The 16,868-nt window shown below is 40.0% G+C and overlaps 1 long non-coding RNA gene across 1 annotated transcript in view; it reads right to left on the bottom strand.

The window, feature by feature from the left end:
• Positions 1-5,476, bottom strand: part of LOC115898373 — a 214,959-nt gene extending 209,483 nt beyond the window's left edge. Inside the window, exon 1 of the long non-coding RNA XR_004058110.1 lies at positions 5,327-5,476. This is a non-coding gene — a long non-coding RNA (uncharacterized LOC115898373). The remainder of the gene's footprint in view (positions 1-5,326) is intronic.
• Between the last annotated feature and the right edge of the window lie 11,392 nt (positions 5,477-16,868).

Here is a 16,868-nt window from a genome sequence, read left to right as displayed (position 1 = left end):
CACCAGAAGATATGTCAGTGCCTTAAATGGAATGGAAGCTTTAAGACAATGTAATAAAAAGTAAACTCACCTAATTGTCCTCAGACATATTTGGACCAGTCTGTAGTTGGCAACACAGAATGCCATCAATCCAAACCTCATCACAGACAATATTCTCAAATTGTTTATTTTGATTTTACTACTGAAGTTTCTAAACTTTTCTGCCCATCAAAATTAGCTGGGAAAACTTCTTACATTACAGATACTTAAGCCTCAGCCTTATCTGAATTCTTGGGAGTAGGGCCTAGAAATATACATTTTAACAAATATTCCCCAGGTATTCTGATGCAGTATGTACAGTGGGGACTGGGTTTGGGGAACCTCTTCCTCTACTGGCATAGCTTTGGGAGTAAGACTATTTCATACCCATCCCCTGCCCTCATACATGGAAAATGGGAGACACAACAAATTCTTTTGGGCCTGAACTGAACTAGTAAATGCATATCAGAAGTTTGGCAGGATGCTGTGGTTGGGGGACACTTGCAGGAATAAATCACAGAGCCTAAGGCATAGTTAAGCTGAGTATCTAAATATACATAGGAGGTTGAAAGGCACACGCAAAGTGGAAGATAAAGAACTTTCCAAACAAGAAGCCTTTACAAAGGACTGTGGAAAAAGGTGGATGACTGGCAGCTGAGGGTGGGCCAGCAGAAAGATCCTGTTCTGTTCTCTTCTTTCTCTCTGGGCACTAACATGCTTGAGACTGGCTTAGCCAGAAAGAGTTTCTGGCTGACTGCAGGAAGCATGCAATCTGTGACACTGTCTTACTGCAGAATCTTTTTTTTTTTTTTTTTTTTAATTATTTACCTTTTGCTTTCAGCCCCATTTCTCTCCCTATTGCCCTCCTTTGCACTGGCCTCTGACTTTCAGAGTCAGTTTCCTCTCTCTAAATCTCTATGATCCTCTCCTGCAGATTCCAGCTCTACCATCAAGGGATAGGAGGAGAGGGGAGGTGAGAGTGAAAAGAGGAGGAAGCGAAGAAAGAAAGGAGAGAGTGAGGAAAAAAGAAAAGGAATGAAGGAAAGAAATTAAGCTTTACTGGGGCATCTCTTCTGTGCAATGTGCTTTCCTAGAGGGTATCTTGCCTAATCCTCATGACAAGTTTGTGAGGTAGCAATTATTAGCACCGATTTATATATATACACACTGAGGTTGAGTAATGTCTTCCTTCATTTATGTTGCTATAAAGGAATACCTAAGGCTGGGTAATTTATTTTAAAAAAAGTTAATTTGGTGGATGGTTCTGCAGGCTGCACCAGCACCTGCATCTGGTGAAGATCTTGGCTGCTTCTAATCCTGACAGGAGGTGAAGGGGAGCCAGCATTTACAGAGATCACACGGCACAGGGGGAAGTAAGAGGGGTAGAGAGGTTCCAGGCTGTTTTTAACAACCACTTCTTGCAAGAACTAACAGAGCAAGAACTCACTCATTGCCTCAAGGATGGCACCAGCCCATTCATGAGGGAGCCACCCTCCTGATCCAAACACCTCCCATTAGGCCCCACCTCCAACACTGGGGATCAGATTTCAGCGTGAGATCTAGAGGGTCAAATATTCAAATGATAGCAAGTAACTTGCCCAACATCACACAAGCCTTTTGCATCTACTGTGTAGGTGCCTGCTCAAGTGGTTTTTCCAGGTAGGCACAATTTTAGTGATTAACTCTGATTTTGTGGTAAGAAGTGAATTTGCATTTTCAGGTTACCAGTGGTAATTATTAAATACTAATGTTCCATTGTCTCAGAATGCAAGATTGTGGGAGGGGCAGTTCCCTGTTGGTAAATATATCCAAGGAAAATTTTGAAGGCTCATCTCTATTCAGAAGCAACTGTGAAGGAAAGAAAATTCCCAGTAGAGTTTAGACTTATTTTATGGTTTGAGAGCTTCATGCTGACTGGAGTCAGAGTTCCAGTGAAATTCCTCAGAGAGCAGAGTATACAAGGTTCCTACAATCTCAATTAACAATACTGAATGAACTCTGTTTAGAGAACGACACTGTTTCTCTTCAAGAAAAAGTTTCAGTCTTCCAATTACCTAATATAAAATGGGAGCAGCAGGATCAGCCAAATATTATTTGATGTTGAGTGTGGAATGACAAAGTAAACCACATAGCATCGCCCCTGAGAGCGAAAGTGATCAAACACAAGCTCACGCATCTTGTCCCTTGTTATCACTGCATGCACCATGCCGTCACTGTATTTCCACAGCATCCTGCCCAGACCTCCAAAAGAGTAAGAATCATGCCCACCCTAATCACTGCTTTACCTACCTGTCACATAGATTGAGCTCTCGCCATTATTTTTAACTTTTTTCTCTTTTATTAACAGTGATATAATAAATAAATGATCATGTGCCAATTGTGTCTTCACTTCTAAAGATGACACTACCAGGTTCACCAAGGATCGCTCTGGACAGATTTCTCTTTGTTAGTGCAGGGTTATCCACGAGAAGTGGCTTCCCACTCAGGAATGACATTCTCCAACCCCCTTCCATCTAGGTATGATCACAATCATGTGAATAGTTATGTGAAGAGTAGGAAGTGCAATTATTGGGTGCCTCCCCCAGGCTCCCTTAAACTTTCTGTCTGTTGGATGCCAAAAATGATGAGGCCCTTGGCAGGGGCTCCCTGAATCCCAAATAAAGGAGACCTTCCTGTCAAAAAGTAACACCCACCTCAGGCCATTAGGTATGGAAGAAATAAATGTCTTTTGCATTTGAGATCTGTTTGTTGAAGAAGCCCAGCCTCCTAAAACTCATAACAATAGGAACATGCATTACAGGTTCAATGTGTAAAAAACACTTATAAGGGCTCCTCTCCACAGGACCCTGCCACCCTGCTGGAATTTTAGTTCACAACTCTGTACATCAACATTAATGTGGCCTAGCTCAAAAGTTTTAACACCGGAAAGCGGTTTGAATTTCACCCAAGTGCATGAGAAAACCTTTGAAGAGTTTTAAGGAGGAAAGTGGCATGATTAGGTTTACATTTCACAATGACCACTAGGGCAAGACCAAAACCAGAGACTAGGTTGAATGCTGTCACTGGAATGTAGGGTCCTAGCAATATAAACAGAAAGTGGGGGTGTATTCAAAACCAGTCCAGGGAAAGAAAAGGAGAAAAGGCCCTAAAGAAAGAGGGTGTGTAAACATCTGAGAGACAAAAGAGCCTGCTAAGGAGACTAGAAAATGTGTCTAAGGAAGCATGAGGAAACCACAAGGATGTTTTGCACGAGGAAGGGAGCCAAGGAAAGCGTCTTGCCAAGAGTGAGTTGAAAATAGAGTCAGTGCTGAAGGCCAAATAGGCCATGTATAAAAAGGTGCCTGTGGGATTCAACAAATGAGAGCCATGTCCATGGGGTGCCCAGAGAGGGGAAACAGGGACAGGAGTGGATGCTGCATGAGGATACGGAGACAGTATATTTCAAAATCTTTTTCGGGGGATTGGTTGTGAAAGGAGAAGTAGAACAGGCAGAGGAAACATAGGTTGAAAGAATTATTGTGCTTATTTGTTTGTTCTTGCTTTTGCTTTTGCTTTTGATTTGAGTATAAGAGGATTGTTTCCATGTCATTGGGAAGGAACATGCAGGGAGGGGAGATAGTAAGCAATGGGAAGGCTATGGACAGAGGAGGGAAATAGTGGTTGGCAGGCTCACTCTTTTATGATAAAAATGAGAAGTGAAAAAGAGGAAGTGCAAATGGAAGTAATTTATGTTTGGCGGATTAAACGTAAATGGATAATGGGAGCAAGAATGTATGCTGTCTGCAGAAGAGAAAAGAAAAAGCATCTATTAAGCCTATTAGAATTTCTATCAGTTGAATGGAAAACAAAATGTCCCTACCTGAGGGTGACTCAGAGGAGGTATACACATGAAAATGATCTACATAGAATTCAGAGTAAAATTCCAAGAAATTGCTTCACTCTCTAATCTAGTGGTTCAAAATATGGCCTTTGGAATCAGGGAAACAAAGTTTTGCATTCCAGTTTCATTTAGTAATAACTGCACAATCTTGTACAATTTGCGTGCCCATTCTAAGACACCAATTCCTAATGCATGCTATGTGATTATACACAAAAACAATGACTATTTGGGGTAGCACATTACTAGTTCTCAAAGTACTTTCAACATAATCATTGGTATCTCTCTAAAGAGCTCATGAAGCTATGACCTTTATGTAACAAGCACAGAAAAGCAAGGATTACAGGTAGTGATGGAGAGACAAATGGGGTAGTGTCCAACAGTATTCAGGAAATGAACAGAGGTTTAAACAATAAGAAAGTTGATGGCTAAGGAGGACAGATATGAGTAACTCTGTTTATCAGTTTTCACACAGTATGCCCACATATTTATAAACCACCCACTTTTGCTATACAGAGCCAGACTTTTTTCTGTATCTACCTTGTTGAATCTGATTGCAGTCAGCTCAAGGCCATGTCACATAAAGTATTGCTTATGTGTTTTTCAATTTTTAGGGTTAGAGTTTTATCTGTAATAATATTTTATTACAGAATTGGCTTCCTGATACATTTCAACCACCACTTGTAACTTACATTGATCCCAAAATAAATAAATAAATATATAAATAAATAAAAATGGACAAATTGGAAAGTACCAGTATTACCGCTATTGTCAAAATCCCTGTTACTTCAGGAGATTTAAAAAATATTAATGCACAATGATAGCGATTGTAATTATCTACAGTGTATAATTATCAATACTCATTGCTATTAATAGCTGAAAGCTGGACCTTTCTTTTTCATTAATAGAAGCACAGCAGTTTTTACATTAATATTGAAGATGAAATGTATGTGTGTTTTACCTACAAGATAAAGCTTTGGAGCCCATTACACTTGCATGGCTAGGGCAAATTGTGTCAGAATACTCAGATGACCTGGAGACATGGGTGTGTAATTGAAATGGTTTCCTACAGTGCAGATAAAATCAATGACAAGAGATTCATGCTAGAATTTATCCCAGCAATTTTCCTAATTACGTAGATAAAGGAAAATCCTCAAATGTTGATGTTTGAGGGGATGACAATGAGTCAAACCTCTTCTCTACCCCCACCTCTAGGTTAAGAAATCAGACAGCATAGAGAGATGGAGAATTCAAGGGCTTGATTACTGACAAAACTGATAGGAGAATGCAGCTTAGAGCTAGTGCCAAAGGAGCGTCCTGATCCCTCTACTCCATTCAATGCTCCTCTGGAAACAGAAATTAAAATTGCCAACCTGATCACTAACATAGCAGGATGGTCTCACAGTTTCCCAACTAAGGCGGAAGGCTTACACATGGCAGAGGATGACAGACAGAATGTTCTAGGTGGAAGAGTGTCACACCTGGGATGTCTCAGTGCTCCTGCACATGACCTCTCTTTCTAGCAGAGTAGCCTGGACTTCTTACTTGACAGCTCGGAGGAAGCAGCAGGCATTGCCAGTCCTGCGAAAGGACAGCAGCAAAATCAGCGCAACATCACTTCTGTTACAGGAAAGGGGTCCCGATCCAGACTCCAAGAAAGGGTTCTCTCTTGGGTAGATTCTCACCCAAGAAAGAATTCAGGGCAAGTCCATAGGTTAAAGTGAAAGCAAGTTTGTTTATTAAAAAAGTAAAGGAACAAAAGAATGGCTACTCCATAAGCAGAGCAGCCCCCGGGGATGCTGGCTAGCTACTTTTATGATTATTTTTTGATCATATGCTAAATAAGGGGTGGATTATTCATGAGATTTCCAGGAAATGAGTGAAGAATTTGCAGAACTGAGGGTTCTTCCCCTTTTTATAGTATAAAGGGTAACTTCTGGATTTTACCATGGCAGTTGTAAACTGTCATGGCGCTGGTGGGAGTGTGTTTTAGCATAATAATGCATCATAATTAGCATGTCATGAGCAGCTAAGAAGACCAGACATCACTTTTCTGGTCATCTTGGTTTTGGTGGGTTTTGGCCAGCTTCTTTACTACATCCTATTTTACCAGCAGGGTCTTTATGACCTGTGTCTTGTGATACCAGTCCTACCAACTCCCTATCTAATCTTGTGAGTAAGAATGCTTAACCTCCTGGGAATGCAACCCAGCAGGTCTCAGCCTCATTTTAACCAGTTCCTATTCAAGATGGAGTTGCTCTAGTTCAAACACCTCTAGCACTTCTATTGCATTCTACTGGCCCAAGCAATCAGACCAGCCCAGATCCAAGCTGGAGGAAGAATAGACTCCTTGGCTCAACGAAGGACTGGCATGTGTGTACAGACAGGGAAGGAACTGAGGGTAGGTAAACTGTCACATAATCCACGGGATATAAAGGTGCCTCACAGTTCCCTCTGCTTACCAATTTTGTGTTTACCTACGTGTTTCCATTAGTTAATACTGCTCTAGGCTCTGAGTGTGAAAAGAAAGAGAGCACTGGCATGCACAGCTTTAATAAAATTCTCCCCTGCTACAGATTCTCACTGCTCCTCAACTTAGACAATGATGTATGAAGCTTGTTATGCTCTGGCTATTCAATGAAAAATGAGTCCCATGAAAGGTGAATCAGTAGAGCCTGAAGATTTATTTGTAAAAAGAGCCTCATACTCTTAATGCTTAAAATAACCTCTGGAGTTTGAAAAGCTGTAAAAAAAATTACTTTAACATGTTATAATAACATATTATATAATAATTTCTACATTTCTAAATTTGTAAAAGAGTGTTTCCTCATTTATAATTTCATTTGACTCATGACAGTCCTATGAGAAGCATAGATACAAATGCTGTTGGGCCTGAAATAAACACTTAGGCCTTCTCCCTTTAAAATGAAGTATTTTGTTTGATGGTAAAAACAATAAGTGTTTTTATAGAAAATCAAGACAAACAAAAAGCTTTAGAATAAGAAAAAAATCCCCCTAAAATTACATCTTAGCGACAAGCGTTATTACCTTTGTGTTTTAACTTACAACACACTTTTATCTGCTTCCCCTCAGTTACTAGCAATAAAAAGATTGTAAAACCTTCCAACATAACATATATGGCTTTCAATTGTAATCATACCACAGAACAACAACTACGTATACCTTTGTTTTCCCCATCACTAAACACTGTTCAAAACACAATTAGTAAATAATATTTTTAATCTGACTATATAAATAAATACATTATAGAATATTTAGAAGGTACAGAGAAGTAATATGAAGTTTATTTTAAAATTATCTGTATGGTCATTACCCATAGCCAACAATTGCTATCTTTTTGTTGTGTTTCCTTCCAAAACCATTGTATCTAACACAAGTAAAGACATTGAAAGTGGCATGTACAAACCTATCTATCTACATGTCTCTCTCTCTCTATTTAATGAGTGTCTACATATACACATTCAGTGTGTATATATATATACATATGTATACACATACACGTTTTATACATACAACATTGTGATCATAGTGTGTACTGTTTTGTAACTTTCATTCACTTTTATTCATCAACATATGTTGAATATTTTTCCATGCATGCCTTTTACAACACCATCTCATTCAACATGTTATGATGAAAATTTTCAAACATTTAGAAAAGTGTCAGGAATTTTACATTGTACACCTACAACCTAGATTCTTCAATTATTGATACCAATTCGCATTACTCTTTTGCTCAAAGTCATTCTTAGGACTCTATCTGGCACTTCCAACTTGCTGTGCAGTTGGGGTAGGTGAGCTGCAGTACACACTCCTGCAGACAGCAAATACCCTCTGGCAGTACAGAGCTCAGGTAGACAAGGGGATATGGGTGGCACATTAACAGGGTGGGCTGCAGAAAGAGATTATCTACGGTAAATGGCCCAAGGTCAATGCTCTATTAACTTACCTTTCATCAGGTTTCTTTGAAGCCTTTCTCTATAGTGTGTGACTTTCTTAAGGCGGTTGCAAGGGAAAGGTTTACTGATTCTAATACCATTAGTGTGAACCCCCCCATCTGCCAAAATTCATTGTACTACAAAGAAATTGTTTTTGTTCTTAAGAATGATTAGTATTGAATTTTTAGCTTTTATGCACCTAAACTTTCAAGTACCCTTCCTATTTGAGAATGCTATGATCCACTAGAACAGCAGAGATATGCATCCTAATAAACATTGGGCGTGAAAAATTCAGCACTCAAATTCTATGAGTGTCTCAGTGCCTGTGGTCTAAGTGGTACCCAAACATCTGCAAAGAGATAGAAACAGAATGCTGAGCTGGTTTTCCTGAGGTTTAACTCTTGCCAAGTGAAACTGAGGAACTCCAGAAAGAGCTCAGCTTTTCACCAGGCAGTGACATTCCATGCGCTGTCACTGAGCAGTACAATGTTCTTAACCCTGACATCTTCATATGATCTCCTCTTTCTCTTGGGTGGGGAAAAGGGGAGGAGAGCTTTGAACTTCCCCTTAAGAAAAACAAGTTATAATTGTGAACGTTAAAAAATCATCTTAAACACTGCTCTTCCTGACATTATTTCATTTGAGTCTCAACATAACTTTGTGAGGTAAGAGAAAGTATCACCCATTCCCCACGTTTGAGAGTAGGATTTGGAAGTTGAGATAGGTATTCAAGCCTAGGTCTTCTGACCCCTCACTCTCTCTTCCTTCCACTCCTCTACTTTTATCTCTTCTTAGAAGCAAAGAGAAATTTGATCAAGAGAAAAGACTAAACAAAATCACAGGCAAAGCAACTTTATTAAGACAACTTTCTTTATTTCACAATATGATGTCTATAAAATGTGTGTTGCTTTCAAAAAAATTTAAGAAGTTCAATCTTCCTCCTTTTCCTTATGCAACTCCCTGCAAATCGAAAGCTATTCTGACGAAATGATTGAAGGGAGCAGTGCACTTGCATCAAGGTCCCTTAACTCTCATTCTGCTCAAATGAAATTACTAGGTAACCACCCACCTGAGAAACTTTACACAAAGTAATGAGGCAGGACTCATTAATCGGCAGGGCATTGTTTACCCCAGTCTGCTCTTGGCTATCTGAGGACCACCTCCTCAGCCTTTGGGCCATAGGGAAACTTCAATAACTTTCAGTCATAAAAATGAAAAATCACTGCATGGAAGTGAGATCAATGAGATCTATGCAACTAATATGAAGCAATTTTTTCCCCTCCCAAAAGCACTCAGATGAAAAAAAGGACTAAATCACAGAGTTTCCAAAGAGCTGTCTTTTCTTTAACACAAGACAGTCTGAGTTCTTGATTTGCACTCAGAGGAGCCTGTCATTTGGCCAGTGTATAACCTTCATGTAGCGTTCCATAGAGATCTATGAAAATGTTGGTCTGGAAGAACTAGGGATGTTGACATATTTGGGACAGATAAATTTCAACTCATTCTCCTTTATTTTTTATTTTATTTTATTATTTTTTTGAGAGGGAGTCTCACTCTGTTGCCCAGTCTGGAGTGCAGGGGTGTGATCTCAGCTCACTGCAACCTTGCAACTTCTGCTTTCCGGAGTCAAGCAATTCTCCTGCCTCAGCCTCCCAAGTAGCTAGGACTACAGGTGTGGACCAACACACCTGGGGGACTAATTTTCGTATTTTTAGTAGAGATGAGGTTTTGCTATGTTGGCTAGGCTGATCTCGAACTTCTGACCTCAAGTGATCTGCCCACCTTGGTCTCCCAAAATGCTGGGATTACAGGTGTGAGCCACAGCGCCCAGCCTCATTCTTCTTTAATTAATAATGTATATATTACCTTTATGGTGGCTGACCATCTTAATGTTGGTATTTAATTGGCTTTTGAAAGACTAAAAGTTCACACCTATACCTCTGGCACTCCGCAATTCTTCTTTCCAGTAAGTAAAAAAGCATACAGGCAGATAGAAAGGTAGAAATTCTCAAAAAGTAGGCTTTCCCCCCTAATATGAAGCAAATATGGAAACTCAGGTCTCACTATGTTTTCTAAAATTCTACCCTAATATACTTAGATTTTACTGTTTATTTCTCCTGATCATAATGAAGAAAGCTCTTGAGATTCTCAGACCTGTCTAATCATCCAAGGACAAAACTCCAGGAATTCTGAGGGTTTGCCCACAGGAAATTATGCAGCAAATCAAGGTGAGCAATCATGATTTCACTCAGAGATCAAAGGGGCACCTACGAAATTTTCTACCTTATTGTATTCTAGGATTCTTTCTAAATCGACAGCACCAAGCCTTTCCTCTGTTTGAATTCCTAGTCAACATGGAAAATGTAGACAAAATCTAATAATATTTCAGGGGGTGATTTGGCCACCGTGGTCACATGGTTGTGTTTTCTCACCTGTAAAATGAGCCAACTGTGTTAAAGTATTGTGCTTCCTTCCTGACATCGGCTGCCACTGACCTTCCCTTCTCATGTTGCTGTCTATGTCTTTATTTTAATTACAGCTTGTGGCGCTGACATTAAGTGATTTTTCAATTAGTCTTGGGAAATCACACAAAGTTATAGCAAGAGAAAAAATCTGAAGATCACCTAGTCAAACCTCTTTCTTTTTGTAAATCAAGAAATGAAGCCTCAGAAAATTAAGTAATTTTCCTAAGGAGACACTGCTTGTTTTTGACACAAACTCTATGCTGATCTCTGACTCAGCACTGCAGTCTTCACTCACACACTACTGGTTCAAAGTATTTTTAGCCATTGGGTTCTTCCTGCTAATTATATATTATGAGGAAGGCAATATACATAGAGTATAAATTCAAAGCAGATGTGGGGCCTGGAGACTCACCTGCTGGTGGTCTTACAAATGGCCAATAAGCACATGAAAAGATGCTCAACATCAGTAATCTTTAGGGAAATGCAAATCAAAACTACAATGAGATAGTACTTCACATCCATTAGGATGGCTACTATTAAAAAAAAAAAAACAAGAGTGACAATTGTTGGCAAGAATGTGGAGAAATGCAAACATTTGTGCACCATTTGTGGGAATCTAAAAAGGTACAGCTACTGTGGAAAATAATAGGGTGATTTCTCAAAAAATTAAAAATACAATTACCACATAATCCAGCCATTTCACTTCTGGATATATACCCCCAAAACTGAAAGAAGGGTCTTAAAGAGATATTTGTACAACCACATTCATAGCAGCATTATTCACAATAGCTAAAACATGAGCTAACCCAAGGGTCCATCAGTGGATGAATGGATAAACAAAATGGGGTGAATACATAAAATGGAATATTATTCAACCTTAAAAAGAAAGGAAATTCTGACACATGCTACAACATGGATGAAGCATAAGGACATCATGCTAATTGAAATAAGCCAGGCACAAAAACGCAAATACTGCATGATTCCACTTATATGAGATACTTAGAGTAGTCACAATTTTAGAAACAGAAAATAGAATGGTGGTTGCCAGGGGCTGGGGAAGGGAGGAATGGGGAGTTAGTGTTTAATGACTGTAGAGTTTTAATCTTACAAGAGGCAAAAAGTTACAGAGATGGGTGGTAGTGATGGTTGCACAACATTATGAATGTATTTAGTGCCACTGAAATGTATGCTTCAAACAGTTAAGAGAGTAACGTATATGTTATATGTATTTTATCATAATAAAAATTCTGGAAAAATTAAAAGAGATGCATTAGTCACAACTGTAGGCCCATGCTAATGCATACTGACTGGTCCCAGTGCTACCTTGAGAGATCCACTCCACACAGTTTGTAAACCAGCACACTTTACCATGTTAGCAAGGCTAAAGATGGGAGAAAGTTAGCCATCCAGCATTTCATCCAGAAGTCCTAGAAACTGGAATTTACAACATTGCCTGATGGAGGACTCATGTGTAGTCACTGATTAATTGTAGTATCAATTTCCGTGGAAAGAAACTACGTAAAAATACAGCTTAAGTTAACACCTTCAGCTAAGCAGAATAAACTTTAGCTAAGCAGAATAAATTCCGTGTGGTAAATAAAAACTTTGCCACAATTTCACACAGTGGAAAGCAGAAAGTGCTAGTAATCCATGGAAAATGGCATTTGAAAACCATTGAAGTTTGATGTGTGTGTGTGTGTGTGTGTGTGTGTGTGTGTGTGTGTGTGTGTGTAAGTGGAGGTGGTTCTGAAAAGCAATGTGGAAACTGAAAAATACTTCTTATAAAAGTCATACTTAGAAAAGCAGTTAGAACACACACATATACACACAAAACCCAAGACACATCACTTGGCAAATGGAAAGAATGAAGAAACTGAATCAATGTTATTTTCACTCACATCAAAACTGTACTTTCTCTTAGTAGAGAAGGTAAATATAGGAAGGAAATGGTCAGAACATCTGGAAAATCACAAGTAAATAAATTTAAAGTTTAATGTTTTCTACTTGTGCATATTCTGATTTCTGCCCTGGATGTTAACCTCTTTGCCTCTGTACCCTGAAGACAATGTCAAGGGGCATGTCTAACACTTCTCTTTGCTATGGTTTGCATGTACATGTACCTCCAACAGTCCTGTGTTGGAACCTAATACCCTATACTGTGGTATTCAGAGGCAAGGCCTTTCAGGCAGTGATTAAGTCATAAGCACTCCACCCTCATGAATAGGATTAGTGCTCTTATAAAAAGAGGCTTAAGGAAGAATCTTAGTCCCTTTTCCCCTCCTGCCTTTATCTTTGCAAAGAAACAGCATTCACCCCTTCTACTATGTGAGGATGCAACAAGGTGTCACCCTGGAAGCGTAGAGTGAGTCTCAGACACTAAATCTGCCAGTGCTTTGATCTTGGACTTCCCAGTCCCCAGAAATGTGAAAAACAAATTTCTGTTATTTACAAATTACCCAGTCTAAGGTATTTGGTTATAGCAGCAAGGACAGACTAAGATACTCTTCAAGCTCAGTTTATGATGCAGGGTACAAATCATGACACCATAGTTAGAATATCAGCGATACAGACCTGGTTGGATCATGTTACTCTCCTGGCTCTAGAAAATCATTCATCTTTAGGAGTCTTAGTTTCTCATCTTTTAAATGTCATGAAGATGTGAAACTGCCTTTCAAAATTATGACTGAGACAGTAGAAGAGATCTAACTTAACCGACTCCATCTTGCTTCTAACATCCAAGCTGTCTTTGTTCATTCCTGGACATAGGCTGTACTAACTTTGGGAGAAACTTAGTTTATAGTTTAAAAAAGGATGACAACAGTCCTTTCCGAAAGTAGACCTCCTCCTTGCCTGGGGACTAGATTGCCTTTGTAGGACTAATGTTAGCCACAAGTTTAGAACTTATGTTTTAAGAGTCATGCGGCCGGGCGAGGTGGCTCAAGCCTGTAATCCCAGCACTTTGGGAGGCCGAGACGGGCGGATCACGAGGTCAGGAGATCGAGACCATCCTGGCTAACATGGTGAAACCCCGTCTCTACTAAAAATACAAAAAAAAAAAACTAGCCAGGCGAGGTGGCGGGCGCCTGTAGTCCCAGCTACTCAGGAGGCTGAGGCAGGAGAATGGCGTAAACCCGGGAGGCGGAGCTTGCAGTGAGCTGAGAACCGGCCACTGCACTCCAGCCTGGGCGACAGAGCGAGACTCCGTCTCAACAACAACAACAACAACAACAACAACAACAAAGAGTCATGCAGCTGGAGGCTACAAGATTCTGACCCTCCCCTCAACTGCTCCTAAGATCAGAGCTTGAGATATTTTGCACAGCCTGCACTTGATGGATCAGCTGGCACCACCCAGATCAATAAACAAGTTCATCTGCTCTTGTGCCCTCTCCCTGACCCAGTCAGGAACTGACTCAGCGCAAGAAGACAACTTCAACTCCCTATGATTTCATCTCTTACCCATCAGCACTCCTGGCTCACTGGCTTCCCCCCAGCCACCAAGTTTTCCTTAAAAACTCAGCTACCCGAATGCTCGGGGGCACTGATTTGAGTAATGATAAAACTCCGGTCTCCCTCACAGCTGGCTCTGTGTGAAATACTCTTTATTGCAATTCCCCTGTCTTGATGAATTGGCTCTGTCTAGGCAGCGGGCAAGGTGAACCCTTTGGAAAGTGAAAGATTTTTTTTTTTTTTTTTACTCACTCTGTTGCTAAATGTAATAGCTGGGAATTTTAAGTTTCCTGTTAGTATTTCTGAAAGACACAAGGATGACTGGAGGTGGTATGTGGCCCCAAAAGCTACCTTATTTTTCTAAAGCCTACAAAAGTTCAGAGAGGAAACCTTATAATGAGACTCAAGGAGCAGTTTTCCAATCTTCTTCGGAACTGAGCAGCTTACTGGCAGCAATCAAATCATGTCCTAGGGTGACATCATATGTTTATGCATCTATGTACAAAAACACACAGCCAAGAGAGAATCAAATATTCTTTATCTTCAGATCATTTGTTTCCCTTCTGTCACTGCTTCTTGTGAGCATAAAAAAAATGCTCGGGGACATAAAATAGATTTCACATCAAACTGACTTATATCATTTTTTAAAAATATATTTTATGTAACCAACACCTAGACAGCCCTCACTATATGTGGAGACTATTCTTAAGAGCTCTGTGACTGTTAACTTATTTAATGTTCAACCATATGAGATAAAATATTCTCTTTAACAGATGAGAAAACTGACACACATCAAGGTTAAGTACGTTACTCAAGGTCACATGGCTAATAACCAATAGGGTAAAAAAATTCAAATTCAGACATCTCACTCCAAAATTCCTGCTCTTACCTAGTATATTATGCTGCATCATTAAAAGTAAAATATTACTTTTTAAAACTTCTTTGACATTGCATTAACTGTAAGCTAAAATCACCAGCCACCAACAATGTACTGTGGGTACTTTGAAGCCAACATGCAAAACGTAGAATAATTTTTCTAATCTCCTTTTGACAGCTGGAATTGTATAAGTATTTAATCCTCTTCATGTTGAGTATTAATTGTTAGCAAGTGGATGCCTCCTGAAAATTGCATGGGATAAGCTAAAGTGGGTTTTACAGACAAAAGCTGTATTTTAACTGCATTCTCTGGATTAGCAGAATGGTAAATGAGTAGGTCTGGGGCTACAGTAGAATCTCCTATAAGGAGACTTCCTTCTAATAGGCTTTCTCCAGCTCTACAGAGACTGAGCAGAAGCTGCACTCAGTGCTGTGAACATAGAGCTGCAGTGGCTGTTATTTAGAGGTGGCCCCTCTCATATAGCTAAGAGGGGACTTGTCTTAAGCAGCTGAATCAGTGCTCTGAAACCTGCAATACCTGCTTGTTTTCTTTGCTAATATTAAAGAGAACTGCCCCTTCCCACCATAATTGTGTGGGATCCCCAAATCGTAAGAATAAAACACAGTAAGATATCACGACAACCATGTCTGAACTGAAGCGCATACAGGACATTTCTGATAAGGAGAGTGCTATTTCTGATGGCTCCATTAACATGGGCCTTTGTGATGGAGATGAGTTCTTGCACCTTCAGCAGAAGACCAAAATAAAGTCAATGTCATTGTGAATAGATGAATTTTAGTTCCTCAGATCAGCCAACTATAGTTACACTTTGGAATAACATACATAATCCTGGTAGTGGTGTTTTCCTTCAGGCTATTCAGGAGAAAACAAGCTACAGCCTCATTGTTGGAGACAGAAGATATGCAGGTTAAGCCAGCTGCTCCCTCCCATATCCTCCAACAAGCAAGATATCCCTTTCCTCTTCTGAATCGAGGAAAGCCCTGAATCGAGGAAAGCTTTATTCACATAGAGCTAAAGACTGGGGGTCAGAATTTGTTAGACATGGGGAGGGAGCAGGGGAGAGCTGATGGGGCAACTGTTATCATATGGAAAGAAGTAGAATGTCCTGTGAAAGGAGGTAAGAATGAAGAGGTGAGGAAGTACAGAGGACTGTAGAGAGGGAAAAAGCTGGTTGAAAGAGGGAAGATCCCACATGGAACCCCTTCCAAAGACCTAATGAGCAGGTCTTGTCTCTGAGTTCCCTCTCAGTCTCTCACTCTCCTTCCAAGTTCAAAGGTATGGATAGCGAAATAAAGTCACAACTCCCAGCCATCAAATTCAGTACTGGTGTATGATACTTACTTAAATCCTGTAATAAGAAAAGTGATGTGGAGACATTAGCGATGGAGAAAGTGGGGTGCTGGCAAGACTGACCTTTACATAAAGCCTTGATTTGTCATATTTGCCAATTTTCTTAGTGTAAATGCCCTAATCATTGCTGTTTTCAAGCCACCAAGGCAATGTCACTAAGTGCAGGATTTGTAAGAGGTGTCCACAGCCACTCTCTCCTGAGCCAGTACAACCTGGACACAGCATACCACACCACGGGGTTGGTCCACGTTCCCTTCAGATCAACAGCTAACTTCTACTTAATTGAAAAGCTAATAGATCATCAGATGATGAAACACACTTGAGAGACTACAGACTATTTTCCTTGACATTTTTCTTCATCCGTAGGTTATGAAAGGATGAATATAACTCAGGTAATGACCATGAAAATGCATGGTGGTTGAAAGCCTTTGTTCAATGTAGTAGTACCATGATTCCCTGTGGTCACACAGGTCAAGTGCTGAACACTGCACTTGGCCTCTACAGTACCCATGTGCTGATAGTCACTCAAGTGAAAAATAAGTCAAGGAGTAAACAAAATACTCCCTTATTCCTGGAAATGGCTACTAGAGGAAGGTTGGAGAAGAGCACTTATATCTGTGGTCAAGTGGGTTTTTAAACAGGAAACTCCTTGGTAGGAAAGGTCTGAGGGGAGTAGCCACTTCCAAAATGGAAAGTATGGAGGAAAGTAAAAGTCCCTGCTGTCTGCAGGAAGCATGGGTCCCGAGGGAGCTTAGAGCAAGGAAATGATGAAGAAAGTGACTGAAACTAAATAGATATCTATCTTAGTACAAGCTGGACCAGAGCAGAGCTCGTGAAGTTTCCTGTGGATTCTT

Source organism: Rhinopithecus roxellana, chromosome 6, assembly GCF_007565055.1.
Source record: "Rhinopithecus roxellana isolate Shanxi Qingling chromosome 6, ASM756505v1, whole genome shotgun sequence".
NCBI classification, from domain to species: domain Eukaryota; kingdom Metazoa; phylum Chordata; class Mammalia; order Primates; family Cercopithecidae; genus Rhinopithecus; species Rhinopithecus roxellana.
The sequence above is the reverse complement of the archived record's forward strand: the minus strand, read 5'-3'. Positions and strand labels throughout refer to the sequence as shown.